Raw genomic sequence first — 20,873 nt, forward strand, 5'->3', positions numbered from 1 at the left:
ACTGGAGATAAATTGGAGCTTAACTAGCTCAATAAATGACTCAGAGATACAGTTTTCGTTCTTGTTTGTTTCCCAGTAAGAGGAAAAAGGACAAAGGATTCATTGAGCCTCAGGACTGAAGCTGAGGGTGGTGCATTTGAAAGCGTCCAGAGACAAAGTCAGGAACCTGGAGAGGTTTTTTGACCCATCTTCTAAGGGTCATGTGACCTTGAACAACTCATTCAACCCACTTGACCTCAGTTTTTTGGTTGGATTTTGGTCAGTTCCTTCCCCCCCTCCAATATGTGAAATGACAGCACTGAATAAATTTCTAAAAGGCATTTCTGACTTAACATGTTTGTGGACCTATAGTTGCAATCCATAATATTTGTGAAATACTTGACCAAACCACTTAACTACTCACAACTGAGAAGAATTAAAAGTAGATATTGTTCTCCCAGTTTTCAAACTGAGTAAACTGAAGCTATCCTTGGCAAAATGACTCACACCTGGCTACAAGCTGATAAATCTAGTTCTAGTCTTCGTGGCTTCTAATCATGTGGCTTTTTGTACTCCCCCACATCACTATTCAACAAAGAAAACAAAACACAAATTCTGTCTTAATTGGGCATTCAGATAAAACTGGGAAATAGTTCGTTTAGTCTCCTGGTGATATCCAAGCACAAGGAAAGCAGAGAAATAAACTCCTTAGTGAAATGGCTTCATGCTGAACTAAAACTCTAATTTTATCTAAAAAGGGGAAATTGGATAATTAGGATATGACCCCCAAAATCAGTGGAGAATGTATAATTAGGGTAAAAAAAAAATCAGTCACAGAGAGCATCAAACGCTTCTAAGGAAATAGTGATATAATTAAATTGTAGACAAAGGGAATGTATATTATGTGTATTTATAGAATCACCAAAAATATTTCAAAATACATAATATAACTAATTAAACTTTACTTTTTACAAGAGAAGCCAAAGCTAGAAATAGTATATATAAAAAGTAAATGTTGCTAAGCAAAATATATAATTCAAGGAATAGATGCTTTGAGTAATCAGGAATCAGTGAAGTTTGTATGAAGAAAGCTTTGGTTGAAGTCTTCAAGGAAGAGGTGGGACTAGAACATGATGGGTAGGATTGCCCTGGTAGATCAGAATGGTGAGAGCTCTTTAAGCAAAAAAGAGGCTTGATTTTTCCTTAATAAAAGGACAACCTTAGGGGCGCCTGGGTGGCTCAGTGGGTTAAGGCCGCTGCCTTTGGCTCGGGTCATGATCCCAGCGTCCTGGGATCGAGCCCCGCATCGGGCTCTCTGCTCAGCAGGGAGCCTGCTTCCTCCCTTCTCTCTCTACCTGCCTCTTTGCCTACTTATGATCTGTCTGTCAAATAAATAAATAAAATCTTAAAAAAAAAAAAAAAGGACAACCTTAAAAGTAGCCGGGAAGTAGATTTCAGGTATAATATAACCTGGGTTAGTCATAAAAAAGAGTAATTAGTTATAATATGCAGATGACAAATAGATGTATGACCATCAGGGGTTTTTCAACACAAGGGATTCTTTCTGGGCATTGGAGTAAATATGTACTATGTATAAGGCACTATGCTATACACTTCATATTGAATTTAGTTTTCACAGTTTTGTTCTGTTGAGCATAATACCAGCCCTACTGTGTGAATAAGGATGTACTAGTAGATAAATGTGAAAGTGATTTATTAGAGCACTCACTCCTTAGTGATTTGATCCCTGGCACCTGGGACACCAACCCTCTTGTTGAGTAGAAGATACTAGAAAGTTCTGATGAGAAATGGTAACTGTTACCTTATTCCCTGTGTCACAGACTGTCAAGTGATTACCAAACACAAGCTCAAATGCAGACTACATGGAGGTTCTGCCACATTCAGCACGTTGCCTTCCAGGTCATTGTGGTGGTTCCCACCAGAGAGGAAACAACAGAGAAGACATGAGAGTTCATTATAAGGGCCATTTCTGGAAATGGTTTGATCACTTTGCTTAGACTCCATGACTAAAACTCAGTCCCAGGCTACACCTAATGACAAAGTGTGGGTCACACTCACACTCTTCTTCACTATGGTCTCCTACCTCCTGTCAAGATGGAGGGAGACACAAAACACTGAAGAATTTCCTGAGAAATATGTTTTTCACAGCCTCAAGCTTGGATGTAAATTCCCACTCTCACAGAACTGGTAATTCTGCTCTGCTTCAGAAAGTTCATTTAGAAGTGAGATGTTGGGAAGAGCACTGGGAAACTGGTAGGTTTCCTCTCCTTTACAGCTTCCTCAAGGAAATCAGAAGTGCTTGTTTTGATAGAAGTACAAGTGATAAAGAAAGGAATTTATGTTACATGACTTGGAGTAATTTCTCCATTGTCCACAGAATTAAAAAAAAAAAAATCCTGAATCTGGCTTTTAGGGTCTTCAATTGGCTTTTCTTGCTTGCTTTCCAATCTTATCCTCGCAACTGTAAGTTTTCATTTGTTCCTGCCCCATGATTTTCTAAAACCACATTTTTACTTACTTTATTTCCTTTTTCTATAATGGTCTTCACCTTTACATTACAACTGCCATATTTCTAAAATCTGGTCCCTCGTTCTCCCAACTGGACATTCATATTCTCTCACTCTCTCTCTCTCTCTTTCTCTCTCTCATTCCCTTACTCTTTCCTTCCCTCCTTCTCTCCTTCCCTCTCTACCCCCTCCCCTAAACCTTTCTAGCCACTTAACTTTTCTCTTGTATTATAATCTTTTCTGAGCTTACTTTATCACCTCTATTGAATGCTGTATTCCTTTAAAGGAATTTGGACTTCTACAAGATGCAGAATTAGGGATATAATGCAAACATTCTAAATCTCTAAAGCCATGGGAAAACAAGCTCTATGCTGACTAGGTATGCTTGAGTAATAGGGGTGCCTGGGTGGTGCGGTTTATTAAGCCCAACTCCGTTTCAGTTCAGGTCTGATCTCAGAGTCCTGAGAGTTTTTCTCTCCCTCTCTCCTTCCGTCCCTCCCCACCAAAAATTAAGAAAAAATCATTAAAAAATCATTAAAAAAATAGGTATGCTGAACTAATAAAAAGAGCCCTTGAGATAATAAGTATTCAAAAACATTTTTTAAGTCTTGTTTGCTTGCTTGCTTGATTTTTGAGGCCAGTGTAACATTATAATTTTTTCATTATTAATATATTAATTAAGACTGATTTGTTACTGTTTTAGTGTCCGAGTTAGTGTACTGTTTTACTTATCTCTATCACAGACTTAATGGTTAAACAAACAAACAAACAAACAAACAAAATATATATATATAATTCTGTGGTCAGAAGTCTATAAAGGGTCTCAGTGAATGGAAATCAAGGTTCTGGCAAGACTGTATTCCTTTGGGAGGCTCTGAAGAATCCTTTCCCTTGCCTTTTCTAGCTTCTAGAGATTGCCTCCATTCATTAGCTTGTGACTTCTTCCTCCACTTTCAAGCAGGCAGCAGAGCATCTTCTAACTTCTCTCTCGAATTATGATCCCCACATCCACCTCAACCATCCACCTCAAGATCCGTAATCACATCTGCAAAATCTCCTTTACCACATAAGGTAACACAATCACAGCTCTAAGGATTCAGATGTGGACATCTTTTCCATTATTCTGTTGACCATAGGTATCAAAATAAATGTGTGGCCTAGCTGAAGATTTGTAATTAGATTTTTTTAATAGCATTTCCTCCTAGAATAGAAAAGAACTGTAAATCACAACTCAGGACACCCATGCTTGGTGTCACCAGGAGAACTTTGGGTTTGGTCCTAATATGTAAGAAGTGAAAATAACATTGAGATATATTTTCAAAGCTCTCAGATAAAGACAAAAAAGAAATTTTTTTTATTTTGATGCTGTAAAACATTATTCAGTTGACTATGAAAACACACTTAATCGTGGTACATTTATAAAGCCATGAAATATTTACAATCCAATGCCTAAAGCAGATGTCATATACTATATTCCTTCCACAGTTGAGCAAATCATGGATACAAACACTCAGATTTGTGCTTTCAAGCATGTTAGTGAAAACAAACCTTTCTTTACAAGTTGTTTTTTTATTTGGAAATTTTTTTCATTCTGAAATAAACCATTTTCTAGATACTTCTAAAATGATATAAATAAGCCTAGCTTGTAAAATTCTTTTTCAGATAGCATTCAGTCTTTTGGCTCTACTATTTCCATACAAATAAGAAAAGCTAACCATTCTTTACCAGATATAGTATGGTTATGCCATGCCATGACACATAATTTACGTAGATACCTTTAGCTGTACTTTTGACCATGTATATTTATAGCTTTATCTATGTATAAATAGATATAATTATTTTCCCTAAGCTTATTTTTCTAGAGCTCTAAAAAATTCTTCACTACTGTTTTGGTACTCTTAGTTCTAGCTACATAAATGCATATATAGTCCCTATAAAGCCCTAAGTTTATGACAATTGGCACACACACACACACACACACACACACACAGTTATATAGGAAACTTTCCTTTGTAGAATATTGAAATTGTTTTACTAACTTTTGTCTTATATATATTTAACTTTTAATATTATAATGATTCTACCTTACAGCCTATAACCATTTTCTTTCTTTACTCTTCATTTTAAGCAGTTGTCACAAATATAGTTACATGGCATTTGGTCAATCTTTATAAAATAAATAGAACATTACTTATGAAAGCAAGTATATGTACTAAGTGTTGTACCAGGTTCTGGGATACAAGATGAATAAAAATTACATTGCCCTTCCCTCATGGACCTTAGAGGAGTCTAGTAGGAAATACAGATACTGGTCAAAATAACACAGAAATGGAGAGTGATAAAAAGGGACATGCTGATATGATGGTTTATGAAAGTTCATCGGGAAGTTCAGGGAGAGCTCCCCTGAGAAAATATATTTAAATTGAGACCTGAACAATAAATGGGTGTGACCAAGTGAAGAAGAGAGGATCTAAGCATTCCAAGCATGGAGAACCACATGTGCAAATGCCCCTGTAGGAAAACACCAACTGCTGAAGGAAGGGTTGTGAAATTGGAACAAAGAAATGTGGGGTCAACGGGATGAGGGCTAAGTCCATAGCAGAAGGGTGACATCAGATGATGCAGCCCCAAAGTGTACTACAGGGCCTTTATTCTAAGAGCTATAAGAAGCTATGGAAAGATTCTAAGCAGAAGGGCAACATGGTCAGTTGGGATTTCAAAAACAGTATTTGGGAATTTAAAACTAATGTGGAAATTTTTAAAGACCATCATACAAAGTAAAGGAGCAGTAGAATTTCACAATCCAAAGAGGGAAATATTAAGTAAAAGATCATAATAATATTCATAAAGCCTCATTTATTCCCCTCTTAACTGGTTGCCAGTCATTTTCTTAAATTGTCATGTCTCATCCTAAAAGTAAAGTCCATTTCAAATCAACCCAAGTGTATTCTTGGCAGCCTAACCTCTTACTGGCCTTTTCTCCTGCATAAGTATTATCTTTTTAGTGAAAATAACAAAGAAAAAATAATGTAGGGAAGGTCAGGATTATGTGAAAGTTATTTGAAAGTATGGTGTTTATGTCACTGGTCATTAGTTATTTCATTCAGCATGAACTGGAGACTAGAGCGCAGAGGCAATCTGGTGGGCAGAGTCCCATGGCCTTGTAGACTAGCCAGTTTCACATCGTTGTTAAGTTCCAGGCTCCTTACTGTGATGACCATTTTGTGAATGTGGGTCTTTGTTACAGAGGACCAGTTGGCAGAATGCCACTGTCCCTGCAGAATCTCAGATCATCTGACTTATTGAGCATAGGTCAATGACATTGTTCTTATAAAGAACGAACAGTGTATTTGCTTATCATCTAAGATTTGATACCCAAGACAGTTCTGAACTTCTAGTTCATGCTACAGACCTATCTAATATGTTATATAACTTAATAAATAAGGATCTTACCCACTCGTGATTTTAATCACCTTTTCACGGTCCATGAGATTGATGGTGGTATTATAATTTAACTGTGAGTACTCCTTATGTGTCAAAGACATTCTAATTAAGTATTTGAGTCTATTATTCCTAATTTCTATTCTCCCAACTAACATACCATCTCTTGACACAGACTCTTAATTATTTACTAGCTCTACTATGTCTGTGTATCCAAACACAACTCATTGGCTTTTTCTTGTCCTTTTCTCCAGTTGAAATCCCTCCCATACTTTAAGGTCATACTACTAAAACTATTGAGTTTTTGCCAAATACTGCTTTTTAGGTGGTTCCAATAGCTTTCTCCCCTGAATCCTCAAATCTTTCTGTCTCGTAAGTGAATCATGTCATACAATGCCTGCTTTAAGACACTTAGATGCTAAGTTAGGCAGAGATTCCTCCCCATTCAGAAGTACTTAGAGCAGCATGTTGTAGATGTTTAATTATAGAGTTTAGCTTTAATAGAGTTAAAGAAGAGTCTCTGAGACCCCTCACTTGAGGCAGTCTCTTTCCACATTGCCTTGAAAAACATGCTTCTTATGTTAAAGCTGGGCCAGGTCTCCTTGCTGCCAAGCTAATAATAAACATAAATCCAGGATTCTTAACTGAGAGAAGCTTTTCTGCTTGAAATGATTTCAATCCCAAGTGTTAAAAAGTGTGAAAATAGCCAAAAATAACAATGAATGTCAATTACTATATATAAGGGGCTTCTCTTCTATTTCTTTTTTTTTTTTTTAGCAGTTAGTTTTGTGTTCTCATAGAATCTACACTGTGAGAGGAGTAAGGCTGGCTTTGTTGGTTGGTTGGTTATTGGTTGTTTGTTTCATTATCTGCAGAAGGAAATCTTTGACACTCTAGTATAATAGTGTTCTAAAGAACATAAGTAGAAATTGTGATATGGATTTTAAAAGTTCATAGTGTGGAGAAAAAATAATCAATCAGCCTATTAAGAAGGAAGTAATGAACATCTGTTTCCTATACCAGGTCCTGTGCCTCATTAAAAAAAGTGAATATTTCCATAGCATTTACTATATGAAGAACAATGTTCTAAGTACTTTACATACATCACTCTCTTTGATTTTCCAACAACATCGTGAGTATGGTTCTGTCATTATTGCCATAACTCCCATGTTACAGACAGAACTAACGTACAGAGAGGTTAGGCATCTACTTTATGGTAGATGTCTACCATAAGTCACACAGCTAATAAATGGTGGAGCTGAGCTATGAGATCGAATAGATCTAAGCATTCTTCTACAGTTATGTGGTAAAGCATATGAATTTCCAAAATAAAGGAGATAAAAGCACTTCGGATACATTAGAACTATTGTTCCAAGGCATAAAATAGAGAATGTCATAAAACTGGGTAGAAGACAGATTGGTGTGATTTAAGCTAGAGAGTTGGGGAAACCCTTTAAATGATGACAATAATATAGACTTGAATTTGGCTTTGAACATAAAAAAATATTGGGGTCCTCAGCCGTAGCACCATCTTCTCAGAAACCTCTATGCCATGAGAGCCAAGTGGAGTAAGAAGTGAATGCACAAGCTGACATGAGAAAGAAGGAAGATGAAGTAGAGGTCCAGGGAACATGCTACCTTGTGCATCCATGGAAGCCACAGGAGCAGAAATAAGGAGAGCCAGAGGCCAGGGGTGCTGGTATAAATTACTGGACTACATGACTACTTTCTATAACTTGAATCAATGGATCTAGAATACCCATTGCTATCTGATCACAGTGACCACCTGTGAGAGACCTACCTTGTTTTCATATTAAAACAGACTGTTTGGGTCCTTTGCCTTGGACCTATGACTTTTGGGACCAGTCTGTCATTATTGCCATAACTCCCATTTTATAGACTAAAGTCCCAAAAGTGGGATTTGGTACATTTGTGGCTAAATGTAACACGTGTACAATAAATCAGGTCTTCTGCTGTCTTAGCTGAAGGAAAAAAATCTTTCAAAAAATAGAAAAAGAACACAAAAGAAAACAAAACAAAATGAAATGAAGGATTTAGCTCCCCTCAGAGGGAAGGAAGGAGCTACTGCAGGTAGAAAAGGAAAGAAAGACAAGGAGAATTAGCAAAAGCAGGAACAGGACCAAGCTTAGTGTCTAGTGAACATAATCCTCCATCTGGAGACAGAGTGTATAGGAGAGTCTCCAGGGGAGGCAGTGGAAGAAGGTTGGTTCAGGACTTAAATCAGGCCAGACCCTAAGCTTACTTGTTTTGTTTTGGTTTTCCATTGTATTTTATTTTATTTCTTTCCAGGGTTCCAGCATTCATTGTTTATGCACCACACCCATTGCTCCATGCAGTACGTGCCCTCCACAATACCCACCACCAGGCTCACCCAACCTCCCCCCTCTCTCCCCTCCAAAACTCTCAATTTGTCCACAGTCTCTCATGGTTCGTCTCCCCCTCCGATTTCCCCCAACTCACTTCTCCGCTCCATCTCCCAATGTCCTCTGTGTATTCCTTATGCTCCGCAAGTGAGCTTACTTGTTTTTTAATGTTCTCATTTAAAAAAAAAATTTTTCATTTCTATATAATTTCAAACTTCTATAGGTAAAAGGTAAAATAATACTGCATGAAAAATATACCTTTAACCCAAATTCTCCAACTTGTAGATGTATTGTCACATTTGCTCTGTGTATGTGCATATATGTACACACACACACTTTCTCCTGAACCACTTAAGAGCAAACTGGAAGCATTGTGTTCCTTTACCTCAAATTCTGTGATGTATAATTTCCAAGAAGTTTATTCTCTAACATTAATTACCAAGGTTTAATTTTTTAAATCAGGAAACCTACATTAATACAATATTATTAACTAATTTGCAGGCCATAATCAAATTGTGTCAAATGGACAAATAATGTCCTTCATAGATATTTTTTCATCAGGTCCAGGATCTAATGAAGGATTGAGCATTGTATACATGTCATATCTCTTTGGTTCTTTTTAATCTGAAAAAATTTTTCAGTCTTTTTTTTCTTGACCTTGACATTTTTGAAGAGCAATTATTTGTTAGGTTGCCCCATAATTTGGGATTGTCTGGTGTTTTCTAACGATTAGGTTTAGGTTACATAATTTTGGCAGAAAATGGCAGAAAAGATTCTACATCTCTACCAGTACATCATATTAAGGGTTACAAAATATAAATTAGTTCCAATATTCATGGTGTTAATTTTGATCATGTGGAAATATGGATTCAGTCAGGAAACATAAAATACTAGAGGATTAAACAGGAGAGGTTTAACATAAAGAATTATTAGCTGTAGTAAAAGAGTAAATATTAGACAAACTATAACTTCAAAAAAAAAATCTATATGGTATTTTGGGTGGAGGGAGAGGACCCATGAAAGTACAAAGTTAGAAGTTCAGACCTCTTTGGAGAAGGTGTAGTTCATCCCACAAGGTAGCAAAGAAGTTTCCTGGTTTAGCCAGGTTGGAGCTGGTTTGGACTTGCTGGGTTAACAATAAACCATTCTCTAGAGAGCTGGCAGAGATAGGAGGCCTTCAAAGCATTCAGGCCATATGGGGGCTTACAAATCGTGGGACCACTCAAGATAGGATAGGCAGCTTGCAGGAAGTTCCATTGGTAATTTGGCCTCCACTTCTAGAGAACTACAGAGCAATTGTCACAAGCTGAACCTGCAATATCATGGGAGGACTACAGTCTGGCATTCTGGGCTCACATCGGGGCACACTCTCCTAGATATCTATGTGTGAGTGTGTATATAGCTAGGTATAGGTATATGTATATATCTTTCATCATACTGATATTTCAAATTCCAATCTAACACAATATGGTATATTGAAGTAGTTTCCTCTTCCATATTTGTAACTACCTTCTCCAACAATGAGAATTCTTGCTCCCATTACATTCTATATATTTACTCAATTGCTCAACGCTAGAATACATGGTAGTAAACATAACAGCAAACATACCATCAACAAAAATAAACATATTAGAGTTATCCATTTGTGGTTCTTTTTTCCCTTCTTTTTGGCATAATGTTTACACGTATACAGTGAAATTCACAAACGTTAAGTGTGAAATTCAAGAATTTTTTAAATGCATAAATGTTTATCACCACAGAAAATTCATTTGTGCTTCTTATCACTCACTCTGTCATGCCTTCATCCAAGTAAAGTATTTCTTTGAATATAGTTTGCCTGTTGTAGGATCCCATACGAAGTAAATAATACCACATGTGCTTGTTTGTGTCTGGATTCTTTCTCTTAATATAATGTTGTAAGATTTATCATGTTGTTGTGTATAACAGTAATATACACTTTTTTATTGCTGAGTATCATTCCATTATTTAAATGCATGACAATTTGTTTATATAGTCTACTGTTTATGTGTTTCTGGGTTGTTCTCAAGTTTCCAGTTGTTAATTTTATGAATAAGACCACTATAAATATTTTGGCACAGACCTTTGTGTAGACATTTATTTTCATTTATCTCAGCCAAGTACCTAGGAGTATATTCATGTTTATCTTTATAAGAAGCCTTTCAAATATTTCTCCATTTTCAGTACTACCATCAATGACTAAGCATGCCAGTTGTACCACGTCAGTGCCAGCACCTGGTGGTGTAAGACTGTTTTTATTTTTGCCATCCTAGTAGATGTGACATACTATATCTTTTTTTTTTTTTAAGATTTTATTTATTTATTTATTTGATAGACAGAGATCACAAGTAGGCAGAGAGGCAGGCAGAGAGAGAGGGAGGAAGCAGGCTCCCTGCTGAGCAGAGAGCCTGATGTGAGGCTCGATCCCAGGACCCTGGGATCACGACCCGAGCCGAAGGCAGAGGCTTAACCCACTGAGCCACCCAGGCGCCCCATGACATACTATATCTTTGAGGATTGAGTTTGCACTTTCTGGCAAAAATCTTGTCCAGTATTATTTCATGAAATTGTTTTTCTATTGGAACATTGTTAAGAACTAAATGTTTGTATCCTCATGAAATTTTTATATTGAAGACCTAACACCCATGTGTCTATATATAGGCAACCTAACAGCAGAGAAAGTGTTACTGTGTACTTGTCGAGCCTTACTTTGCTGATATCCTTTGCCCAAGGCAAGCTATATGGTTGAGTTTGAGTAAATGTCTAAGGGGACTTAAATGAACCTCTGGATGAAAGATGTGGGTGTCTCAAAGGGTACCTGTGGGATTTTAATTTAAAGAAGTGGTCAGTTAGGTGCCTGGGAGACTCAGTTGGTTAAGAGTCTGACTCTTGATTTTGGTTCAAGTCATGATCTCAGGGTGGTGAGATGGAGCCCTGTGTCTGGCTCTGTGCTGGGTGTGGAGCCTGGTAAAGATTCCCTCTCTCCCTCTCCCTCTGCCCTTCATCCTCCCCACTCCTGCTCTCTTTCTCTTTCTTTCTTAAAAATTTTAAAAATAAAAATAAAGAAGTGACCAAGTGATGACGTGGAGAGTCCAGTGTTGTTGAAAGACAAATGTAATGTAACTTGTTGTTTCGCTAGAAATGAGAGGCAAGGCACATCACACAGGTCACAGAAGGAAAAACCAGTGTCAATCAGAGGTAGGAAGAAGAAAGGGAAATACATAGGTCACAGCCTTTATTGGGGTTTCTGTAAGAAAGACAAGGCAGAACAGGGTAAACATCTTAGGATTCGATAGTTTGAATAATTCTTGTGGGTCGTGGTGCATAGAAGCTGTCCCTAATAGTCTGGTACCTGTCCCTGAGTTGGTTTAGGCCTGGAGAAATAATGACTTAGTGTGTGGAAGTTAGATAAAAGAGATGGTTGAGGGTACAGACTCAGGACTGGTTGGTTTGTATATGAGAGGCAGGTCACCCATAATCTGTTTACTGTCTGGAAGAAGTAGTTAGCCCGGGGAGGGACAATCTCTCTTCAGCCAGCAAGGGTCCCCCAAAATGTCAAAACATTGTAAGATAAAGAAAATTAAGAATATGACTAATACACTGAAAATACTTTGTGCCCACTATTAATCCACTTTTAGTCGAAGAACCCTTGTTGATGCCCGCATCAGTGTTCTGTGTGGCCCATGTCAGAAAAGTGTTAGATTAAGCTCCTTCTCTACAAATAACAGTAGTGACAGTTAATGTTTATTGAGAGAGTCCTACATGCCAGCATGACACACATAGCACATCATGACTTAAAGGAATGATCACTACTAATTCTCACATTTAACTTATAATATAGGCACTATTATAATCTCTACTTTCCAAATAAGTAAACCAGAGTTATAAAAATAGAATTTTTTTCTTTTGAATCTCAAATTTTTTTTTCCTTTTTTTTCCCCTTTTCTTTAAAGCTGAGTTAACCATCTCTTTAGTTCAGCACACGTTATAATGGTTCACCTGTGCAATAAAAACAAGTTTTTCAATGAGAGGACTTGGTTGGCATTGGGCCAGGATAGGGCTTCTTCTAACATCTTTTTATCAATGTCTGAACAGTTATCCTAACAAAATATAACCTTTAAAAAAATATTGACTAGAGATCATTTTTAGAGAATTTGTACAGAATTTCTGACCTTTGTGTGACTCTATAGCTCATACATTTAATCACCGAGCTCTATTGTCCTAAGTAATAAGCTGTGGAGAACATTTCTTATCATTGCTCACTCTGTGTATTCTCTCCTGTATCAGAGAAGGTACACATTTCTGTAGTTTAAGTAATTGCAATTTAACTTCGAACTTAACTCCCTTTGCTCTTCTTTATTGTGCTAAATCAGTCAAAGTGTCTCAGTCATAGACACATTTCCAGCAAATTGAATGGAAAAAAATAAGTGTGTGTGTGAAAAGTGCATAATATGATTCTTCTAGACTGCTTAGTTATCTGTCTCCATTTGGATTCCTCTGTAACTCTTTCCTTATTTTGTTTTTTGTTTTGTTTTGTCTCTTTTTTTTGGAAAGTAACATTTCTACACTTTACGAAACCATTTATTTTCTTTACTTCTTTAAGTGCCAATCTAAGGGCCATTTCTGAGTATCTGAGACTTTTTTCCTTTGGCTGATTTCACACTTTTCTTTTTAAAATGGTAACTTCATGAAGCAGGTGGTCTCTACTGTCATAATTACATTCCCTGAATTTTCTGGGTGCAGTTCTAAGAATTATTGCCAGAACCTTTAGTAGTGGAGACAAGAGAAGTGAATGCCATTGCCTCTTCATCATGGAGGCTCAGGTCTGCAAGAAAGAGCTCAGAAAATGGTCTACCTCTGCTGCTTTTGTGGCTTTCAGTAGGCAGCATCATCTTCTTCACATTAAAATCAAGAAAGAGAGTCTTGGAGGAAAAAAAGAAAAGTTGAAAGCTAAGAAACCAGGTATATCTTCATATTTTATGGATTATAGCACTGAGAGCACTAAATAAACAATAACACTGACAATATTATACCACACAGACACACCAAAATCCCACCTGGAATTGATTTTAAAATTTTTTAAATAACAACCACCATCATCAACCCACAAAAACTGAAACATATTGAGAATTGGATAAAAATTAAGACCTTCTGAGAGGTGTCTTAGACATAAAAACAAATGCATTCACGATTACATTTTATTTTTCTGGCCTAAAAGCTACAAGGGAACAATTCAGATGATCAAAATATTGTTGTTTATTGGCTGAAAGAATTTGAAGTCACAGAGACAAGAGAGAAAGGAGACCCAGTTGTGTCAAAATTCTGGAGAACAAATGCTAAGATTTTTAAATTTAGGAATGGTTTAAAGGGACTTCATAGCAAAATATGGGATCAAATAAAAATGTAAATGAGCTAGCTGAGCCATTGTGGGATTATGAAATTTTATATATGTATATATACATGTATATACAATATTGAAGATGTTAGATGAATTTTGTCCATGTAATGTCATTATTAGTATTTTTCTTTTAACACTGTGAGTAGTGAGTCATCTCTTGTTCTTTAGAAATAATTTTCCTACTATGAGTTCTGAATTACAAAGTTCAGTTCACAAACATATTTTCATTTAAATATCAGTCAAGTTCCAGTAAGGAGGCAGAAGCAAGAACTTCCATTTTAACAGGAAGAATTGACATAATAATTGTTAACCAGATTATTAGAGAACTAAATTTAAAAAAAAGGAATCTGAGATACGGCAGAGGCAGTGAGGAAAGAGCTACCATGGGGGGAGTGGTGGGCGGGGGAGGGGGGGAGGAGAAAGGGAGGAAGTTGGGATTATTAAAGGTACACGTTTGGGGAAGTGGCTAGAAGGAACTGGAATTCAGGTCTTTGAGGAGGATGTACTACTGCTTGACTACCACACATATCTCAAAATCTCAGAGCAAGTTCTGGCAGAGCTGGGACCAAGACCACTGGTGCACGGTTCCTTCTAGACTAGTAGCTGAGAAGTCATAGCTTCTAGCTTCTAGCTATGAACTAGTCATTGCTAAGAAGCTTGGAAGTCAACCCCATGGTGCTGCAACTCACACTACCAAAGAGAAGATGTTGGACAGCTGACATGTCTCTAGTTTCATGGATTTCTCAGTGAAAGTCTCAGAGCATAAATTACCTGTAAGTTACAAAAACTCCTGCTAAGCATGGTGCCTTCCACGTAATAGTTATCAATGTGTGATGAAGTGAGTTGCCTTTCACCTGAGAGTGCATAGCTCAGCATACTTCTTTGGACCTTCAGATATTCTACAAGGATCGTGTGAGCCTCCGTAAAGTTCATCTCACCATTTGGATTGCATGCATTTTTCCAAAGCCGTGGAAGTCATTGCTACTATCTGTTCTTCTGGTCTGACGGGCACAATGTCATCAGTGTAGTGGACATTGTTAAGATGTTCGAGATTTCTGCAGATTATAATATGAGGGATAGGTAGTATGAGATTCGATGTTGTCATGAGGCAACTTTGTGAAGATTAGTTGTGGGATAAAATAGAACTGCTCCTAAGGGATGGATCTTAGAAACTGGTATAGAGGGAAGAAAAACATTTGCTAGTTGCATTCTAGGTACAGGAAACGTGTTCATTTGTCCTGAAAGTTACTTTACCTTATCTGGAACAGCAGCTCTCTTTGGAGTTGCCACTTAATTAAGTTTAAGATAACCACAGTTGTTCTTGGAGATCCTTCTCCCTTCATCATGGATTGAATAGGACAACTAAATGAGGTATGATATGTATCAGGACTCATGATTATGTCAAGTTTTTGGTGGAAGCACTAAATTTTGCTGGTTTCTTGGGGGGGTGGTATATTTTCTTTTCTTTCTTACTCTGATAAGGGAAGGAAAATTCTCAGGGCTCCCACTTAGTTTTCACTTTCACAATGGCCTTCAGTCAACGGTCAAAGAGATGTGAATTTTGACATTTGCTGTGTCTGTCTATTACAATTATTCATTCAAGTACCAGGAAAATAAATTAGAGTGTATCGACAGAACTACTAGGCCTCTTTTAATTCAAATTTGGCTCAAAACTCCATTTGTTGCCTGGACTCCATTGTCTCCTAATTAACTTGTAGATCACAGTCACATTTGGGATTCCCAGAAATTACTGGCAGATCAAAGATAGTGTCTACTGATCTTGATAAGTGCTAAGTATTCCCATTTCCCCTTGTTAAAGGGCCTCAAGCCCCTTTGAAGAAGGTTTAGAGAAATATTTCCATATATACTTGTGGCAGTGTGGCAGGCCCTGTTCCTAAGAAGCGATTCTCCCACTAGTCAAACATCTCCAGGTTTGTGAGCTGGTTATGATCTGAAAACTGGGTGAGCGGCCATGATTCTCCATGGTGGTGTTTTTTTGTTTGTTTGTTTTGTTTTTTTTAAGATTATATTTATTCATGAGAGAAAGAGCATAAGCAGGAAGAGGAGCAGAAAGAGAAAGGGAGAAGCAGGCTCCAAGGAGCCCAGCTCAGGGCTCAATCCCAGGACCCCTGGGATCATGACCCAAGCAAAAGGCAGATGCTTAACTGACTGAGCCACCCAGGCACCCCCCCCATGATGGTAATTAAAAAATTATCAGAACTGGAGTGGGGTTTTTTTTTATTTTTTTATGCCGATCATATATAAATACTACTATTTATCAGACCAATCATCTATTTTTTCCTAAAGGCATCATAATTACTTAGTGACCTCAAAAGTTCCCTATAAGTACAAATAGTTTGATTTCTACCACAACCTTACTGTTGGTTATGGTAAATATCCCTAACTTGTCCATGGTGGTTATGTACTGTCAGTTGTCTTTTGTTCCTCTGATCCTATCATCCCCTTTGAAATCAGAGAGTTAATTTCCTATTCTTATACCCTTACTAATGTTCTCACAATTAAGGTATTTCTCAGTGCCTTAGTGGATCTATGACCTTCTGGGCAGTCCTGGAAGAGATATGCAAGCCTTGAATGTTAATTTTCTTCCACATTTCTACATCTCTGAACCTTTGGATTCCTTCCTTCCATGGAAGTTCTGGCATCTCAACCGCATAAAGTGAGGAAACCATTAAGATCAAGTTTTAGGCTATCATCAAAATTGTGGCAAACTCTTCTAAATCGGTGAACATTAAATCCAGGATTTCTGCTAAATACACCTATATAAACATATTTAACTGAATCAAGAGTTACATTAAAACTTCGTTTATCCATAAGGGGCTACCATAGAGGCTCTTAGAATTCACTCCCATAGATAGTCCCTGGTTTCTTCTGGTATAAATTAGCAAGATATTGATAACTTTTAGGAGTATAGCTATTTTCTGCTGGGTCAAATTTTGAGCTTTTTTTTTTTTTTAAGAGGATTCTAAGATATTATCCTGGGATTCTAAGTTATGATTTTGGTGGTAATAATAGGTGGGCATATAGTGGGACTTGGAGATAATAGATATTCCCCTGTAAGGCAACACCCCAGATGAAATTACAGGGTATTCAAGAGAAAGATAACTAGACTCCTCAGACATAAGAAGGTGGGTTGTATCGATTGGCAAAAGAGACTCAAAATAACTTGAGAATCAAGATTCTCAGCTTCATCTGAGTTCACCCATATATTCCCAATCTAAATGTTAAGACCCAATATTTTCTAATAAATGTCCTAACTTTCACACGAGGTACTTGGCAAAACTCTGAATGAAAGTTAAACTGTAATTCTGCTACTTGCATAATTAATGTTTCTGTCTGGGTTTATTGAGCTTAATGCTGTGGCTATAAGAATAAGACACTCTCTTTGGGGCCACCAGAGAAGTTGTTGGTTGTTCAGTTGTGACCCTGTAACAGCCCTCAACCTGTCTTAAGGGTTAACTTCTTCGAGCTTATGTAATCTTTGCTCCCTGATCTAAGTCCCTTGGTCTATAGGAGGACTAATCTACTTTCCTTGGCATTTCCAGACCACTGGCTTTGAGGAGTGAAGAATGAAACTTTCCCATAAAATAAGGCTTGACTACATTTGAAAACATCTGCCACTGATGCCAGCAAGTCTGTTCAGGGTCATGTCCACATATGACTAACTGCATGAACACCTGCTTCTGCTGCAAAGAGCACCCCCTCCCTTTTCCCATGCCTTCCCCCTTTAAAACCCTCTGGCTTCACCTAGATGGGGAAGATAGTTTTTGGGATGTTAGTCCATCATCTTCTCAGGTTGCCAGCTTCCTGAGTAAGACAACCTTACTTTTCCCACCATCACTTCTCTCAAGTATTGATTTTCAAGTGGTGAGCAGCTAACCCTGAGTACGGAACTGGTTCTCTGTCTGGCACCAACCTCAGCTTGTCATTTCTTTCTTTAAGAACTCCAAGACACTCAGAAGTAGTTACCCCACACCAAAGTTCATGTGATCATCATTGCTGCCATCATAGTCAAATGCAGCAAGCATCGCATCTCCCAAACAAATGCCTTACATCAGAAGACACATTATCAAAACCATAGGTGATAATTTCATTGCTTCTCATACTACTAAACGCCACAGATTACCAGCACTCCATTCCTATCCCAAGGAGTATAGAACGGCGTTCAAACCCAAAAACATAGACAAACCAATCCCAATGGGTCATCTTTGAGGGTTTGTTTCCTGGGACCACAAATTACCAATTTTGCATCATTCAGGTTCCAGGGAAGATAGAGATCATCCTGCAAAACTGTAACAGACGATTTAATGTCTCGTGTTTAATCGGATATTAGATAACTAAAAGGCAAGAGAGATCACTGATGTACAGTTACCACCCCCAGGACCAGGGCGAACAGCAGGAAAAGGATGGAAAGGAAGACGTCCCACCGAGCAGACACTCGGCTCTCTGGAGAGAAGACACCAGCAGACTGCAAGCCGTGCTTCAGAATCTCGGAGAAGCACTCCCATCAAGACAGAACTCAAACCTCCAAGGAAGATGTGCTGATATTTCTGAGGGAGCACTAGGGGGCAAACTGGAACTAACCACTGATAGGAAACCAGCTACTAGAGTCAGGATGAACACAGATCCTGTGGTGATGCTCGCCACTAATTCATCAGTCATTTTCCTCTTTACAGGCTCCATCTCGCTCCCCCTGCTGGTGGAGCCTCACAGGAAGCCAGCAGGTGGGAGAGAACTGCAGTTTGCACAGGACCAGGCACAGAACCCCAAAGTAGGAAAGGGTGGCTTTTAAAGGAAGAGACACTCCCATGATAATCACCACATACCGAATGATTGGAATAATCCCCAAATCAAAACAAATTGCAGGTGTTAGCTAAAAATGAGAGTAAAAAGATGCTTTGGCATTTGTTCAAAACTTAATGTGGGAATAGTTTCCCATATTAATGTGTTAGAGAAGACTGTTTCTCCTCATGGTAGCACAACTAAGAATAAAATAATTACGTACTTCAGAAAAATCTGTCCTCATTAAAATGAAAAGATTTTTTGCAGTAATAAAAATGGTGAGATTCTGGAATTGGTGACTAAGAGTATTTGCTGAATTTCTGTGCATGAGATTTTTAAGAAAAGAATATGCCATCTGGATAAGAAGAAGAATGAGCTGTGGAGGAAGAAGCAGGTTCTCTGGTTCTCTGGATAACCTTTAGAATTTCTTCCCCACTCTTGGTAGCATTTTGGTATGCTTTTTTTTTTTTTTTAATCAATGTTCATTTCACATCCTTTTAAAATATCTATCTTTATCACCACCAGAGCCTGCACTTGCATTGGGTTTCGAACTTTTAAAAATATTCACACTTGTATTAGTTTTCTGTGGCTGCCATAACAAATTACCATAAATGTAGTGGCTTACAGACACAAATTTATTCTCTGGAGGTGAAAAGCCTAAATGGGTCCTACTAGACTAAAATCAGAATGCTGGCAGGCTTGTGTTCTTGTCTGAAGGCTATGGGGAGAAAAACACTTTCCTTGCCATCTTTAGCTCCAAAGACCTCCCACATTCTCTGGCTTGCAGCTCTCTTTCTCTATCTTTAAAACCAGCAACTTTGCAACTCTTTGACCATTCTTCTATGGTCTTGTTCCCTCTAACTGCAGCTGGGAATGGTTATCTGATTTTAAAGACCTGTGTGACTAGGTGAGGCAGACCTGAATATTGTACTTGTTTGTAGATCTTTTCCTTAATCACATACACAAAATCCCATTTCCCGTGTAAATTGATATAGTCACCGCCTCCAGGGATTAGGACAGGGACATCTTTGGAGGCCATTACTCTAACCGATAACATCTTTTTAGTTCCATAGCCACGCGCAGGAATGCAAGGTGGGCATTTTAGAGGGGAATTGTAATATTTACAGGGGAATTGTAACATGCAGAAATTAAGAGACCTGCTAAGGATCTCATTTCAAGCTAATAGCAAAAGCTTGAACTAAATGTGTATTTCACACCTTAATTTATTTTTATGATGTCATGGAATCATAACTGCCAACATTTAAAATTATCTAGCCCCATCTTCTATAACACAGATGAAGAAACTGAGACCTACAGAATTAGTGCTTTACTCTGTACCACATGCTAGGGATTGGCATATCTAATATTTCAACAAAGTACTGAACACAGAAGCGGGAAATCTATATTTATTATACCACTCTGGCCCTACAAAATCACTCCATATCTTCATTAACTATTTTAAACATAAAATTCACAGTCAACATTTCTGTGGGCATCTGGGCACTTGCCCACATGTGGACTTGCTATAGACTAGGCTTCACGTGCACAGAGCTGGCTCAGCTCTGATGTTTTAGAATTTTTGGATTTGAACCAAATTGTTGAAGGCTCAGTCTGTGTGTAACCAGTGTGTTGAGCAAGCACGACTCCTGACATAATCAAAACAAAACTTTATTTTTGTCTCTCACCATCTTTCCAAAATGTATTCAGTTGTGATAATGTTTCTCTGCCCCTGGATGAAAACTTCAAGTCAATGATATTTTTGCTCACTTTTTCTTGGTTAAATATCCTGGAGTCACTTTAAGTAACAAACTGGTCCTAATTCAGGAAGTAGAATGTCCAATTCAAGATATTAATGCAAACTTTAGATCTGATTTAGCGTTAAAAAAGCTCTCACCTTCCCAGCCTGCAGAAGCCTGCGTCTCCTGGAGGTCTGCAGTGGAAGAGAAGCATGGTTGACTTCTTTTGTATTTCCTTGCCTGTGCTTTCACTGCCCTCACCCTACCCTGCTAGATTGTTTCTGACTTCTATGCAGTTAGAGCCGCATGAGAATGGAGTGGAAAAGAAGTGTGCTCTTTTGCTTAAACGGTAATTTCATGAGCTAGTTTTCTGCTCCCTGAGCAACTGTTTAGAACCAATCTTTCTCTTTGGATACTGTCAGAGACTCTTTTGAGTTTCTGTTTTGGGCCCCTCTGTCCATAGATCTCATACTCTGAGCATCCTACTGTGGTTGATGGGTTGCCCTAACTTCAACAAGTCCTAGTATCCAGGGCCATCCCTTAGCTTTTTTGCTGCTGAGACCTGAAATTCATCCCGGAACTCCCCAAG

This window comes from Martes martes (genome assembly GCF_963455335.1).
Source record: "Martes martes genome assembly, chromosome: 14".
Taxonomy (NCBI): domain Eukaryota; kingdom Metazoa; phylum Chordata; class Mammalia; order Carnivora; family Mustelidae; genus Martes; species Martes martes.